Genomic DNA, 17,486 nt, shown 5'->3' on the forward strand with positions numbered 1-17,486 from the left:
CCTTTCACAACAATCCTTTTTTTTTCTGGACCTGTCCTCTACATCACCCACCTACCACCAACAACCTCCTTTTCTTAGTTTTCCTCTACATCATTCACCTTCCAACACAACCTCCTTTTTCTAAGAACCTTCCCCTTTTTACATCAGTCACCTTTCCACAACAACCTTCTTTTTCTGAGCCTTTCTCCCTAAATCACCCACTTAACAACCTCCCTCCTGTTTCTTAGCTTCCTCAACATCACCTCACCTTCCACACAAACTTCCTTTTTCTGATCATTCCTCTACACTACCGCACCTTCCACAATAACCTTTTCTGAGCCTTTCCTCAACATCGCCCACTTTCCAACACAACCTCCGTTTCTGAGCCTTCTCTAATCACACACCCTTTCCAACATCTTTTTTTCTGATCTGTCCTCTACATCACCCACCTACCACACAACCTCCTTTTCTAATTTTTCCTCTACTCATTCACCTTCCAACACAACCTCCTTTTCTAAGCCTTTCCTTTACATCATTCACCTTTCACAACAATCCTTTTCCCTTTTCTGAGCCTTCCCTCTACATTCACCTTCCCCGAAAAAAAAAACAAAAAAAAAAAACAAAAAAAAAAAAAACACATCCCTTTTCTAATTTTCCCTCTACATCCCCCACTTCCAACACAAAACCTCCTTTTTTCTAAACGTTTTTTTTTTTTTTTTTTTTTTTTGCCTTTACTACATCACCACCTTCCACAAGAAGAATTTTTAGGATCCTTCCTCTAGATTACCCATCTTCCACAAAAATTTTCTTTTCTGACCCTTCATCCTACATCACCACTTTCCACAACAACTTCCCTTTCTGAGCCTTCTCTACATCACCCACTTCCCCACAACGCCTCTTGTTTCTACCTTCGTTCTACATCACCCCCTTCCACCACATCATCCTTTACTGAGTCTTCATGCTACACCACCCAACTTCCACAACAACCTCCTTTCCTGAGCCTTCCTCTGCATCACCAACCTTCTAAAAAAACCTTCTTTTCTAAGCCTTCCTCTTCATCACTCATCTTCCACAACAACCTCCTTTTCTGAGCCTTCCTCTACATCACCCACTTTCCAACAAAACCTCCTTTTCTGAGCCTTCCTCTACATCACCCACCTTTCACAACAAGTTCCTTTTCTGATCCTTCCTGTACATCACACACCTTCCAACACAACCTCCTTTTCTGAGCCTTCCTTTACATCACCCACCTTCCACAACAACCTCCTTTTCTGAACCTTCCTCTACATCACCAACGTTCCACAACAATATCTTTTTCTAACCCTTCCTCTACATTACTCACCTTCCACAAAAACCTCCTTTTCTAAGCCTTAATCTACACCACCCACATTCCACAACAGCCTTCATTTCTGAGCCTTCTTCTACACCACCCACCTTCCACACAACCTTCTTTTCTGAGCCTTTCTCTACACAACCCACCTAAAACAGCAATCTCCTTTTTTAGCCTTCCTCTACACCACTCACCTTCCAACACAACTTCCTTTTATGAGCCTTTCTCTATATCACACACCTTCCACCACAACCTCCTTTTCTGAGCCTTCCTCTACTTCACCCACCTTCCACATCAACCTCCTATCCTGGGCCCTCCTCTAAATCACCCTCCTTCACAACAACCTCCTTTTCTGAGCCTTACTCTACATCACTCACCTTCCAACACAACCTCCTTTTCTAAGCCTTCCTCTACACCACCCACCTTCCAACACAACCTCCTTTTCTAAGCCTTCCTCTAAACCACCCACCTACCAAAACAATTTTCATTTCTGAGCCTTCCTCTACATCACCCACCTTCCACAAGAATCCTCTTTTCTGGTCCTTCTTCTATATCACCCATCTTCCACAACAATCTCCTTTTCCGAGCCTTCATCTACATCACCCACTATCCAACACAACTTCCCTTTCTAAGACTTCCTCTACATCACCCACCTTCCACAACAACCTCTTTTTCTGAACCTTCCTCTACATCACTCAGCTTCCACCACAACCTCCTTTACTGAGCCTTCCTCTACACCACCCACCTTCCACAACAACCTCCATTTTTGAGCCTTTCTCTATATCACCCACCTTCAACCACAACCTCGTTTTCTGAGCCTTACTCTACATCACCCACCTTCCAACACAACCTCCTTTTCTGAGCCTTCTTCTACATCAACCACCTTCCACAACAACCTCCTTTTCTGAGCCTTTCTCTACACCACCCACCTTATGCAACAACCTCATTTTCTGGCTCTTCCTATAAATCACCTACCTTCCACAACAACCTTCTTTTCTGAGCCTTCCTCTACATCACTCATCTTCCACAACAACCTCCTTTTCTGAGCCTTCCTCTACATCACCCACCTTCCAACACAACCTCCTTTTCTGAGCATTCCTCTACACCACCCACCTACCACAACAAGCAGCTGATGTTATCACTGCTTGTAAATTCAAGTGAAGGCTTTATATTTTAAGGTATAACTGTATCAAACTTCTAAGATATCTAAATTAAATATATGCTACTTATTCTGAAACAAACTGATTTTTTTTATCTCTTATATTAAACTTATGAATCTTATGCAAATAGAAATGTATCCTGAAAAATGCCAGGTAGCTAATACCGAATAAGAAAATTAAGTCAACTGCATATGTCTCCCCGAATACACCAAGCTACTTGTAGTTGATAAGAAACTGATAATATATTCAAGGCAAAACAAAGATATGTGTCCTGAAACCTACAGAATATTTGATAGCCAACAGCCATTTTAAATTGACAAGAAATTAAGATAAAACTATTTTGAAATAACTGTAGTATTTAGATTATGAATCGTACGTAAAAAGGCCCTTGAATTTTATTGTATGCTGAGGTACCACATAATTATTGCTAAAGTTATTAGGAATTCAATGTAACAATATACATGCCAAAACAATGATCTACCTAATAGCTGAAAGATAAATTCAAATACAAAATAAACCGACATTTAATGAATTAACTAACAGCCGATATTAAAGTGATAAGAAGCCTTAGCAAGGCAACTACGGATCCTGACACATGCTGAACATGAACTTATAAAATTTCTAGGTAAATGCTCATTAGTTGAGATCGAGATACGATCGTTAGGTATAAGTCTATACATTTTGAATAAAGTTAAGCTACCTGATATGTATATTAAACTTTGAAGAAATTAAAGCGAAAAATATATCCTGAAATACTAAACCAGTAGCAGGTTTCAATAATAGAATATATCTCCTGGACAACAGTGAACTGCCTCTTATGAAAAAGACTTCTGAAGATGTTACTTAGAAATTACAAGCAACAAAGCTGAGCTCTACTCGACTTTGGGTTAAATGGCATTGCTATGTCCCCGATTAACTAAAATTTGCTGGCCAATAGGCCCTGTTATGATTCTGATAAACTACACATGATGGCCAATAGGCGCTGTTATGGCCCTGATTAACTAAAACTTGCTGGCCAATAGGCACTGTTATGATACTGATAAACTTCACATTCTGGCCAATAGGCGCTGTTATGGCCCTGATTAACTAACACCTGCTGGCCAATAGGCACCGTTATGACCCTGATTAACTAACACATGCTGGCCAATGGGCACAGGAAAGTTCCGGTAGTTTTTCCTATTCTTCCTAAACGTTCTAGAAAATTCAACTTCCTTCTTGCCCTTCTCAAAAAACTCGGGATGAAAATTCTCGGTCCTTCCTTCCCTTCCTATATATAGTTAAAATTGCCCTGAACCTCTCTAGAACTCAGCTCTGTTACATATCTTAGACAAAAAGTGAAGTATCTAGGCATGCTTGCTGCCTTTTGTGGACGAATCAGATTTGCTTAGTGTGCACACTGCAGTACAGTACCAAGATATATTGAATAAGGGAGAGAGGTGCAGTCACTTTGGTCGCGGGGGTAGTTGTGGGGTATTTCCGTGATAGGCCTGGAGGACAGGGCGAGAGCGATCAAGGCAAGTACTACCTTGGGAATAACTTGAGTACCTTCGGTCGAAGGTATTGGGGATTAGGCCTGTAAGTGTCATATGTCCTTTTCACTCTGTTATCTTCTATACGTTTGGTGTTCTTTTGAATTCATATAGATCACTGTTCACATACAAAATCGTGGCTTGATAATGTTTGGCTCTCTGATTTATAATAGAAGCCTTAGATTAATATGCTTGATAAAACTTAAAAAGACGATTAGTATTTGACTTGACAGTTATTTACAAAGGCTTATTTATAATACATTATTTAATAAACTAACATAAATATACATCGATAACAGAAAACAGTAACTGGCTTCATAATAGAAATGAAAAATACTTAACAAAAATGAAAACAAAAAATCTTTTAGAATTGCCACGGCATAATTTAGTTAATTTACGCATTTTTTTGTCTACTCGATACAATTTGGCCATTCAGAACTCTCATCCTAAAAAAACATCCAAATCTGATAAAAAAAAACAAAAACAATATCACTTTAAAAGACAAGGATACACAATTTAAAATATGGCATGCCAAGTCGTATAACTCCATTGCCTGGTTTGAGTGCATTTTCTCCATTGTATGTTTTTATCCCATAAGCATGCCTAGAGTTTTTCTGTCATAAGGTACCCTTGAATTGAACACATCAAACCAAGAGTGAGCAAGCTCTATAAAGTCCCTTGTGCTTTCCCTGAACATACTCTTCACAAGTCGCTGACTTCCATGAAATTTAAAGCGTTAGATGTTTTTTCCGAAAGCTGCTGCTTTCCTCACATTCATACGTTGCGTACCTGTTACATTTATGTGTTACATTTATGCTGCAGGTCTCTTTTATATGCACTTTCTTCAAAATGTTTACTGCATATGCGATGAGTAGTAGGGTTAAAGTTGTACTTTCTCTTACAACGATGAACCCATTTCCGTCTTGTTTCCTCATCACGAGGGAATCGGAAAAAGGATACCTCCTTTTTTCTATTTGAATAGCTACCAAACACGACGCAGCTGTTTGGCATCTTTTAAATAATAATTTAGATTATATAAAAATGTAAAACTAAAACTAATCACTGCAGAGATGACTGAAGTGACCTGTGATCTATATTTGAATGAAACGGTAGTTGAGTGACTTCTTGTCCTGACCTGTCCTTCAGGAGGTGCGGCTCTTGGAGCATTCATATGGCATATATCCCCCTTAGCCAATATGATGGCTACTGAGGGCGCGCAGGAGGCAGTGCTGTGATGCTTTCTTGCACACGAGATGCTGGGATGAATGTCTTTTAGCAACTATGGTCGCTACCTCTGGTTTATCCTGGTTTATCGGGCAACGACAGACACCTCCACTTCGACCAGCATTCAATTGTTACTTCCATAAACCAGTGGACCTCCTATTATGTCCACATTACAGTGGAGTTCCTCGCTATGTTATGAGAAAGATAGGTGCTGTGGACAAAAGTTCAGGAATCTACGTAGGGCTTCAAAAAGTAATTTTCCGAATTTCTTTTAATTTTTTTTATTACTGGCCATCTCCGACTCGCCAGGACTCTCTCTCTCTCTCTCTCTCTCTCTCTCTCTCTCTCTCTCTCTCTCTCTCTCTCTCTCTCTCTCTCTCAGAAAAGTTCTCTCTTTCTCTCTCTTTCACCTTCTAACTTTTCACTTCACGATCATATTTTCACTTTTTCACACCATTATTTTTCACTTATTTTATTCACAATTTTTTCATCAATTCATGATTGCTACATTGCCTTATGAGCAAGAGCCCGTGCTGGCGTAATTCCAACTTAAACCAAAAACGACAAACAAAGAATAAGTCAGACTCATAGGCAGAATAAATATATATCACAAATTCAATAAGACAAACCCGGCATTTGATATTTTATTCACAATTTTTTCATCAAATCACGATTGCTACATTGCTGCATTGCCTTATGAGCAAGAGCCCGTGCTGGCGTAATTCCAGCTTAAACCAAAAACGACAAAAAAAGAATAAGTCAGACTCATAGGCAAAATAAATATATATCACAAATTCAATAAGACAAACCCGGCATTTGATATCTAACATATATCAGATGATGAATTGAATGAGGTTTATACGAATGTCACTCTGTGCAAATGTTCATTAGAGATCGACTATCTCACATTCAATACACCATTTTTATACAGACTTTATACTTAAGAATTAAATAAATTCAGTTTCTCTGACTTCAATCATGTTTTATAATATAAAATAGGATTTCTAGTAAAATATTTATAAGTCATTCCGGTGCAAATTTTATTAACCTATTTCTATCTCAAATTTCTTACTTTTAAATAAGCTAGTTCTCTCTCTCTCTCTCTCTCTCTCTCTCTCTCTCTCTCTCTCTCTCTCTCTCTCTCTCTCTCTCTCTCTCTCTCTCGTTATTTCTGTAGATGAAATGAACGATGCATATTTTACTAAATATAAATATATTGACATTCGCATTCACCCTTGAATTATCAACAGAATAATTAATGGGCTCCTCACGTTTTAGATTACTAGAGCAGATAAAAGAATAACTCCCGAATATAACGACTGGTTCCTGCCACGTAGTGAGGGTTGAGCAGTATCCTATAGCTGGTTCCTGGTCCCTGGTTCTTGGTCCATTTTTCCTGATTCCTGGTCCATAGTTCCTGGTTGGTCATGGTTACTGGCTCCTGTTTCCTAGCCATGGTTCGTGGTCCCTGCTTCTTCGTCCATTGTTCCTGATTCCTGGTCCATGGTTCCTGGTTCTTGGTTCATGATCACTTATTCCTGTTTCCTAGTCCATGGTTCGTGGCCCCTGCTTCTTCGTCCATGGTTCGTGGTTCTTGTTTCCTGGTCTAGTCCATGATTCTTGGTCCATGGTTCCTGGTTCTTCTTGGTTCATGATGAATGATTCCTGAATTCCGGTCGCTAGTTGGTGGTTCCTTTTCCCTGGTCCATGGTCTCTGGTTCATGTTTCCTGGTCCATGGTTCGTGGTCCCTGGTTCTTGACTTCTGGTACCTGGTCCTCGTTTCTCGGTTCCTGGTTCTTATTTCTCGGCTCCTGGTTTCTGGTCCTTGTTTTTCGATTCCTGGTTCTTGGTCTATGGTTCCTGGTTCCTACAGTCGTTTCCATACATCTATTCAGTCGCTTTGATACAACCCATATCTTAGTTCTATGGTCCTATAATAAGCACAGTGATAAGACCAGTGTTAATGAATGGATCGGAGACATGGCCTCTCTAAGAAGACAAGAGGAAGTATAAGGCTTGAGAACAGAGATGAGAATGCTGAGGAGGGGGATTGTGGGAATAGCTATCGCTGCTCGAGAGAGAGAGATTGGAAAATGACTCAATAAGAAGAAGGGCAGGAAAGCTTAGTAAAGATTACAGATGTGATAAGAATCACGATTGAGATGGTTGGGCATGTGGTGTTGAGCAAGGATAACGAGGAGGAGGGAGTGAAGAGAGTGAAGAGGGCTTGGGAGGAACCTGTGAGAGGAAGAAGATCGAGAGGGGGAGAGTGAATTAGACGGTGAGATGAAGTGAAGGAAGATAAAAGAGAAGAGGTTCGGTGGAGGATGATGCCTTTGATAGAAGACAGTGGAGGAGAAGGCGCATCAGGCAACCGACCCTTTAATATAGGGATAACGGTGAGAGAGAGAGAGAGAGAGAGAGAGAGAGAGAGAGAGAGAGAGAGAGAGAGAATGGGGGTGGGGTGCATCTTAGGACTCGACCGCTTTATCTCGGTACATTGGCTCGTATCAAATCGAATTTATGGATAGAATGAAACGATGTGAACCGGCCTTAAGCCTATGCTTGGGGTTTCATGCAAGTCTTTTCTGTAAAAATAAAAAAAAATCGACGTTAATTCATTACAAATAATTCATAATCTATCAGAAACACTTCGAAATAAATCGTTACAGATGGATGAGTAGCCAAATAATATAATTCAAATTATACAGTAATTTGACAACGAAAATTACATGTTATATTGTATAAAAAAGGACTGAGCTATTAGTGACAATCATCCCATTACTGGTTTCAAAATGTCTTCCTTTATAACAAAACAGGAAAAATATCTATCGTTCAGTAATGTCTACTGCAACTGACAATAATCATTATTATGACAGTTTCTGCCATTAAATCAAGTCTTGAATATATCTCATAGTTCAGTATCTGTAGACAATGACATAGTCTGACAGAATGGCAAGTTGTGTCATTTCCTTCATAAAATACAGCTGATATTTGTAATGTCAAGTGCGTCAAGATTCAGCAGCAATTGTCTGAACTACTGAATGCATTGGAATGGAATTCTTTATATAATCATTAACATTCTCAGTGGTTATCAACCTTTTTAGACCAATGCACCCTTTCACCATATGTCAGAGTGTCATCCCAAGCCCCCCTTTTCCAAAATTAGCTGCCTCAAATAATATGCAACAAAATACGAACACAAACACACATACCGGCGGAGAGAAAGCCCAACGTGACCTCTCGGTGACCTCCTCTCATTTTGTGTATCCTAGAGCCAGTTTAAGCCTGCCAATCTGTGGTCACAATTTCACCCCCCCTGAAACTCTGAAATTCCCTCTCCCTCCCTAGGGGGGGATTTCCACACTGGTTGACGACCACTGCTTTAGATGGGCAATCAGCAGAGTGAGGGAAACGAGCAGTTTTGACAAAGTCAGATTCACTCAATCTTGATACAAGTCTCCCTTGCCAAGTCTGGTCGAAAAAAAATGTACAAACAAAGACTACATACGAGTTGGGTGTTTGAGAAAATTAAGGTTTTTCTTATACTTCAATATCTATAGCTATTAATGTAAAATTCTGTCAGCATCACATTCATCACTCATATCCCTTATTTAAACATTGTTCCAGTTAAAACAAACCATGTTAGAGTGTTCTCTTTGCAGACCTATTTCAAAATATTTCTCAATATAGTGGAAACTAACATAACTGTATTTCTTCTTAAAACGTGAAATATCGCACTATAGGTATTCACCACCTAATAACAATCTTACGATATATTTATCTCGATTCAGCTCTGGTGTATTTACCAAAATTGAGTGGAAGGAACGCATCCAAGATACTTTGATATATGAGAGAGATTCGATGGGGGTAGCCACATCCTCCCAGAAGGAGGTTTCTTTAATCAATTTACTTTCGATGGTTAAAACCTATAAATGCTGGTGACTTTTTACAGCAAATACGTTTTATGACCTGGACACAGCCATACGCTTTTAGTTCTTGTTTAAAATTCCATTTAGATTTAAGTCACAGAATATTCCCTTTTATGCTATCAAAAAGAGTTATTCATGACTAAATACGGACAATACTGTCAGCATATATCCCACTTGTGCAGTCACAAAATATATCCCAGTTTTGCAGTCAATCGTAAAATTTCAAACACGTAATTCTGCCAGATAATACGGTCGCTACTTCAAACCAAACTTGTTCGGGAACACACACAAGCACAGATTTTTTCTTTTTTTCAGCGTTCTCAGTTAGCAACCCAACCCTGCAGCTTAACGTTGATTGCTAGTTAATATAGTAATTCTTTGCTTAAAGCACGTGATATTCTTATATACCGTCAACAAAACGGTGACACTCCTTTCTAACAGTCTTAAGTCATACTTTATAGCCTTTTTTTTTTCTTGGTAAACTCTTCGTACAATAGTATTAAAGCCACTATTTTCTTAATTATTTCACACTAAAGATGACAAAAAAAAAAATTACATTCACCTTTATATGTCACGAGTACCCCCGGTAATGATAACAAGGAAACATGGTAGATATCCAGTTGTTTAAAAGGCTTTCTTTTTATATTATTTGAACACTTGTATGCCAGATCTGCCATTACGAAAGTCTATACAGCATTAATACAAAATTCCTTTCCTACCCTGTAATACGATGTGAATGACACTAATAAGTCGAATTTTAGGAATTTTGCGCCGGAACAAAGTACTTCCGGTTACCTGTCCAGTCACTAGGGAACTACGGTGGTGAGCTTTGTAGCCAGCTGGACTTTTGTTTAATTCATTTTTATTAGATATATGAGCAAATACAATGAAAATGAAACTTATAAAAGACAATTTATAGTCTCAAAGCAATGTTTCAGATTTTGATAAATCGAAGGCGTCCTTGGAATGAGAGAGAGAGAGAGAGAGAGAGAGAGAGAGAGAGAGAGAGAGAGAGAGAGAGAGAGAGCTTTTCCGAAGATTCTAATAACACGAGAGAGAGAGAGCGCGCGCTTTTCCGAAGATTTTAACGACAAGAGAGATAGAGAGAGAGAGAGAGAGAGAGAGAGAGAGCCCACTAAATTGACCCTAACTTAATCTCGGTCAGAATCGAGAGAATCCTGGATTTTTTCTTTAAATATCAGGTGGGCGTGGCAATGGCTTGGAGCAGTCAAACTTGCAAACAGCTGATTTAAGATTGATGGGAAAGTTTTCTCTTCGTTTCTGATAACAGATACGGAAGTGTACGAATGCAACAGGGGTGCGTTCAACATGCGCATGCATACTTACGTGTGTTAAGTGTCCCTCACCTATCACCCATATACGTATACAATCCACGGGAAAAATTGGGGCAAAAACATATGCAATATGATGTTGTTATTACTAAGTAGATGGACCTTGTTCATATGGAACAAGCCCCATAGATCCTATCTCCGGAGAAATTGAAATTCAAGATTCCAAAGAATACGTTCTTTTTTGGTTTTGATGGCCATATTTGATAAGTGTAACGGTTCTTTTCCGCCGTTACTAAAAATGGTATTATTTTACTTATGGACATTAATTGCTTTCAACATAAAATATAGGTTTTTCTGTTGTATTATGATGTGATATGAATAATTTTGAGGTTTATTTCCATCGCAAACGAATACTTATCCTTCCACCACCCCTCCCCCTATGGATAACAATCTGGGGGAACCTCCTTGGGAAGCGAGGTTTTGGGTGGGGGAGAGACAGTAGGTAAAAACAGGGCAAAATGGAGGAAAAAAAACTAAATATAACACTCAAACATATAAAAATGGACCGGTATACAGGTATACACTGAATTCGAAATACATAAACACACTGGAAATGGGAAAACCCAAGCCAAGAATTTTACATGAGAAAATGGCATACAAATGCACTATATGACCAGTTATTGCACGTCACATTGTAGTTGTGCACTAACCTAACCTTAATTTTCTGACCTAACCTGTCACTGAATATATCTGCACCTGGATGGCGGGGGCTTCGCCCCCCCAACACCCCCTTTTTGGTGGGGGGCCTTGCCCCCCACACCCCCTAACCTAACCTAACCTAACGTTTTTCTTGATTTGTATAAGAACTAGGTTACCTTATTAATGTCCATAACTAAAATAATACCTGATCGGTCGGTACGGTACCTAATACCACATTAATAAATATTATACTCACCATTACTCTCTGTCTTACAAGCCTGAACAATGGGGCTGCTGGTCCTCCTCCTCCTCCTCCTCTTCCTGTGGCCTCTTAGGCCGTTGCCTCTCTCCTTGAGGAGGGTACAGCAATGCAGCAGTTTTACAAAAATAATGTAGTCGCTGATTTTCAGGGTATTGTTTTAAAAATAAATAGCGAGATGTATATTGCTTAAAATATTGTGAGCGATTTCCAGGCCGCTTGATCCACTCTTTGAGATCCCTCCAGAGTCTTTCAATATTTTGAGTATGTACCAATGAATTATCAGGGTCTACAAAGTTTTCTGAATGATTCACCGTGTTATGTATATATGTTACTGTCTGCGGTCCACCTCTTACAATGGTATAGGACGGCGACAGTTTTGTAAGTCTATTCTTGCGACTGTGATACACAAGCATTGTGGTTCTTTTTCCCTTTCTCGTTGAAGTGACATCAAGTAGATTTTCTTCTTCTTCAGAATTGGGGAGATGACTCAAACTTCCTGAGTTAACTTCTTAACAACTTTATTTCTCTGCTCCATCACTGGAGTATAGGAAAGGTTGGTCAGATGACCGCTCAGTTTGAGAATTTAGGTAGAACTGTCTTTACAAGAGGGTCATATCGATAGCTTCACAAAGCTATCTCAGTGTTTACAAAAATAACAAGTACGGCTCGGAAGTCATGTGTTTCCGCTACAGGTGAATAGGTCACCCGGCTTCCCATGGAAGGTGTTGTGACCTGTTTACAAGAATTGTTGATACAGATAAATGCAAACACAGGCCACTGCAAGCATTGCATGGCATGGTCTAGTTTTACGTCCTGTTATGGCTGTTGATCATCCTCCTATCTCGCCAATGACCCCTTGGGTCATGGGTTTATTTACAGATATGGAAAATATCTGTATAAAAATAATGTATTGCATTACATATAACCCAAAGATGACAGCTTATTATACGCACGCCACTTGTCGCTATTAATACACGAGCCACTCTTAATATATTTCTGGATTAAAGGAATAAGATTTTCAGCTGAGCGTTCTCGAGGCAAAGGCTCCACTAAAGGCAGTATAAAAAAATTCTTGGATTCCCTCTCAAGCCCCCCAAAAACCCAAATATCACTGAGAGGACGGCCCCTGTCAAATTTACGTTTGCCAAAATGAGATTCATCTATTTATATTATAACACCATCACCACCAATTGGTTCTTGATTATCTAAATAATATTCAGCAACTTCACAACAAAAACTACGCCAATCAACACTGGTTGCTCTACTAATTTTAAGAGAATCTATTACAGTATGATGTTTCCAAAATTTATTGACCCAATGATTAATAAATGATAATAGTTTCCAAGCAGGATGATGAGTACCATCGAAAAAGGTACCTTTATAATCTGAAACTTGATACCCACATCGCCGGCGTTTCTTTGTTTTAGCAATCACCACAGTAGAACTACAATACCAAATATACTTATCTTCCCTAAAAAGTAATGGTTTCTGACACTTAGGACACTGAACACTCAAAGGTAACACAGAATGTTGACGGAAAAAATCATATGCATATTTTGCATGTTCGGGATATGCACCACCATGATATTTGCCTATTACACAAAAATAATCGAGCTCACAAGAGTCGCACAACTGAATTTCACTATCCATACCTTTAAACTGATGGCGGAAAAGAAAATACCCTAAAAATTAAACTCCTTTCTTACCGAACTCTGTTCACAACCACACGCTAAGTCCACAATCAGTGGAATAGCTCTCAAATAATATCAAGAGTGCAAAAATCAATTCCTGGGGGAGAACGAAACACCACAAAAACCACTTGAATTTAATACAAAAACATCAAGACAGAAATTATTCCAGAACCTCGGAATACATATATTAATGAAAACCAATCAACTTGAAATATTTATAAAACAACATACTTACCCAATTAAGATAGCAAAGCAAAGATACATCCAAAAGGAGAAGGGGGTTCAGACAGGAGTAGGTATTCGGAAAGTAAGAACAACCTATCAATTACAAATTAAATGAACCTAACGGTGGTTTCCCTCCTCCGAAACACTGGAGCTGTGGCCGTGATCTCCTTGATTATATATTTCTGTCCTCCGTAACACTGGATTATAGCCGTGATCTGTTTAAATACTTAATATGTCTCTGCGTCCAGAGACAAAAGTGAGGGGGCGAAGTGGTGAAAGTACGTATATATATATTTATGGTACTCGACAGGACCCATACAACAGCGATCCTACGTCCACGAGGATGATCCTCCAGAAGACCCGGGACGTCCAAATGAAATCAGTCAAAGATCGCCTGAATATTTCAAAAATATCAGTCACTTATACCTTGGCTAATCGAGAACCCCTCGACATTTACTGAGCCGAGGGTGAGGCAGGATGAGGAGTAATCCTTCAAGAGTAACTGTATATCCAAGCAGGCGTTACGTAGCAAATCCAGCAGTCACCAGGAGTAAAAAGCTCAGAGATCAACTGACTCCTTCAGTCGAAAAAATCTCCGACACCGCCACGGTGATAGCACCACTCACTCACAAATATATGAAAAAACAGAATGGTCATTAGTGGCAATTATCAAACAGATAAACCACCGGGGAGGAGGAGAAACTAAATGGATAATACAGTTCTTATACATAACAAAAACTAGAATAATAAAATAACTAGGAATAAAATATCACAACATTACTACGAAAAGCTTGAATTAATCAGTTAAAAACTGTCCGGAACCTGAATTAAGAGCCATACCTTTAAATGATTTGAGGAATATAAGCTGGGTCTCACTAATCGCTATCGTCTGCCACTCAGTAGGCAAGCCATTCACCTGTGATCACGGTTGTAGCCCTAATTCAAACAGTGTGTTGCAGATTCGTGATGCTCATTCAGGAGGGATTCGAATAATTATTTGAACTATAGAATGACTGATGAATTAAGTTACGAATTCAAGAAGGCTGTTCTTACCATCGTCGCCCAAAGAGAAAACCAAACCGTAATTTTTTTAAGGACATCGAAGCCGATATTTCAGTCTTCCGTATCATCTCGAGTCCAGCTATGCGATTTCCCTCACTTGAATTTGAGTTTATTCTTGGATGATATTCATTACTTAACCTGTTCCTTGTTTTATAAATGACTTCACCTGTTTTGACTTTTGTATTTTTGCCCTCTTAGTTTTATTACATCGCCGCCGCTGCCAGGTTGAAAGGTGTCATCGAACAGATTCCCGAATCATTATTTTAACAAGCACCTACTATCATACTTTCCAGTCTGTAAATTTAGAGTATAATAGCGGTCTTTGTTGATTTAAAGAGTTCAGTTATCCACATCGGGTAACGTACTCCCACAATCATATTTTTCTACATATAAAGCCTGCATCTATTGTTCTACTATTGTTCTACTAGTCATTACAATATTATCAACTGATTTTTTGTCAGTGAGATATATTTTTCTACATATAAAGCCTGCAACTATTGTTCTGCATCTATGGTTCTACTAGCTGCACCAGATCAGATATTGACCCTATAAAGACAAGTGAGTTATTGAAAGATGGCGATTTAATTGTAGCCATATAAAGCTTAGATGCCTTTTTACATGTGGGTATGCTACAAAGGAAAATGAAAGGCGAGTATACTCGCAAGCACTTTTGCCGTACTTTATTCTGATAGCACATTTGCTACTAATAATGCTACTACTACTACCCCTCCTCCTACTGCTGCTACTACTACAACTACTACTAATGATGATGTTGATTGTAGCATTCTCAATGGAAATGATAATTTACAAAAGCCTGAAATACAGTATGAGACCATACAATTAGGGATACATGAAGAAGGAGAACCAACATTCACAACCATAAAATCAAATGGTAAGATGTTACCATGAATCAATTTTTTTAAGAGATCAAAACAAAATATTTTTCCCCAATAAATGGTCAGTTCTGAAATACAATTAAATAAATAAATAAATTTTTATATATATATATATATATATATATATAGATATATAATATATAATATATATATATATATATATATATATATATATATATATATAATATATATATATATATATATATATATATATATATATATATATATATATATATATATATATATAATTTAAGCTACAAATGTCCTTTAATATCTAATTCGCTCTACCTCGGAATTGATATATTTTCATATATGTACCGAGGGGGAATTTTTTAGTTGATAATAATTTCGTACCCCCATGGGATCGAACCACCGTCCAGTTGGACGGGGAACGAAAATTCCCCCTCGGTACATATATGAAAATATATCAATTCCGAGGCAGAGCGAATTAGATATTAAAGGACATTTGTAGCTCGAATGATTTATATGAATCACGGTGATGTGATAAATATTCATATATAATTTAATAGTTATTCTTATGTTTGCACTATGTATTTAATTCTTGAAGAAAACCTTTTTATAGTATTATGTTTTCTCATATTTATAATCATATTAGAGTTTATTTGCATGTAATTCATCATGCAATTTTGGTTTTCTTGTGTTATTTTTTGGGGGTTTACAATTTTTATATGTACATTATTATTTACCGAGTTATTTTTTTCTTATTTAAGTATAATTTATTAAAGTTTATTTGCATGTGATTTATCTTGCATTTTTGGTTGGCTTGTATGCTACCTTATTTCTATTGCCAACCCCCTTTTGATTATTTTTATGTGTGATACAATTTAGTGAATTAATTTGTTCCTTTTGTTTGTATATTTATACATTTATTAGTTTATATTACTAAAGAGTATACATGAGTGCATCATGCATTTCCGTTTCAATAAAAAAAATTACAATTTTGTTTTATATACACATCATATCTCCATTCTACAGTGGCCTACAAACTGTAATTAAATGTATGCCTACACATATGCACTTGTGGCTAAGTTTAACAAATCAAATATACAGTATGTTTTACTTTATTCGAACATGATATTGTATAGAACATTTGAAAATGATTGTAATATGCAATACTTAAATTTGCCAGAAAATTAACTAAATCTTAAGAGATATAGCTATTAAGTTTCTGAAAATTACACTGAGAAACAAGGATATGTACTATTCTAAATCTATATATGTACCTATTTGTAAATTTGCAATTTAGTTATCTAAAATTTAAGAATGTTATAAATATAAGAATAAAATATACTGACGTAGTAATTGCAAATTATGAACAAATTTGTCGCAAAATTTACAATCAAATTCCATCCTATATTCCCGTAAGCATTACCGCTCTGAATGTTTAACCGTTCGCTCAATAGATGGAGCCATTCATTTTGCATGGAAGTATCTGGCATCTTTTTTTCGCACACTCATTTGAGTGATATTAGGCTCAGCCTTCCTATCTTCCTTCAGTATATATTCTTTGATGTCCACTTCCAAAAACGTCCACTCGTCGCGACTCAACTTCCTGTTTAGTACTGAGTCTTCCAAAGCGGAATGCGGATAGGGGAATTGCTTTGACCAATCAGAGGCCTGCACCATTAACAATGTTTTTAACGCCTCCTTTCATTGGCTGAAATCGTTGGGTTTTGGCAAAAAGGCTTCTTAGACAACCTCTCATTGGCTGGTGAGACGAAACTCCATTTTCAGAAATTTCCTTAAAGATTAATTTTTGCATCCAGTATTAAGTTAAAAAAAGAAGTTATCAACGGTAAATAAAGTAACCGGGAATATTCTTCGAATTTCAATATAATAATGATTAAAGTATGTAAATATTAACTTTTTTTAATCGTAAAATGAAGATAGCGTCTGAAAAACCTTACTATTTATTTCAGAAGATCAAGTAAAACACTGGATATGGAAGGCATCTAAATTTCTGCCATTGTAATGCAGTGGTTAGCCAGTGCCTGCTGGGGATTTGATAGGGCCTTGAGGTAGTAGTATGCCTAGAGACTTCACCCCTGAGGCTTTATAAGCTATATATATTATCTATATCTAATTAACACAAATACAAGTGTAGAGTAAAAAGTTAGGATAAGCCAACCCTGACCAGCAAATGTGACGAACGTGTGCCGTTTTCTAGCATCAGGTTAATACAT

General features: G+C 37.7%; 1 long non-coding RNA gene across 1 annotated transcript; it reads right to left on the reverse strand.

Annotated features, from left to right (window-relative positions):
• Nucleotides 1–5,854: 5,854 nt before the first annotated feature.
• On the reverse strand, nt 5,855–13,885 carry LOC135226872 (uncharacterized). Its single transcript, XR_010317299.1, has 2 exons — nt 13,751–13,885; nt 5,855–7,811 (listed from the first exon to the last, which is right to left on the reverse strand). It is a non-coding gene; the product is annotated as an uncharacterized LOC135226872 (long non-coding RNA).
• Between the last annotated feature and the right edge of the window lie 3,601 nt (nt 13,886–17,486).

This window comes from Macrobrachium nipponense, chromosome 15 (genome assembly GCF_015104395.2).
Source record: "Macrobrachium nipponense isolate FS-2020 chromosome 15, ASM1510439v2, whole genome shotgun sequence".
NCBI lineage: Eukaryota > Metazoa > Arthropoda > Malacostraca > Decapoda > Palaemonidae > Macrobrachium > Macrobrachium nipponense.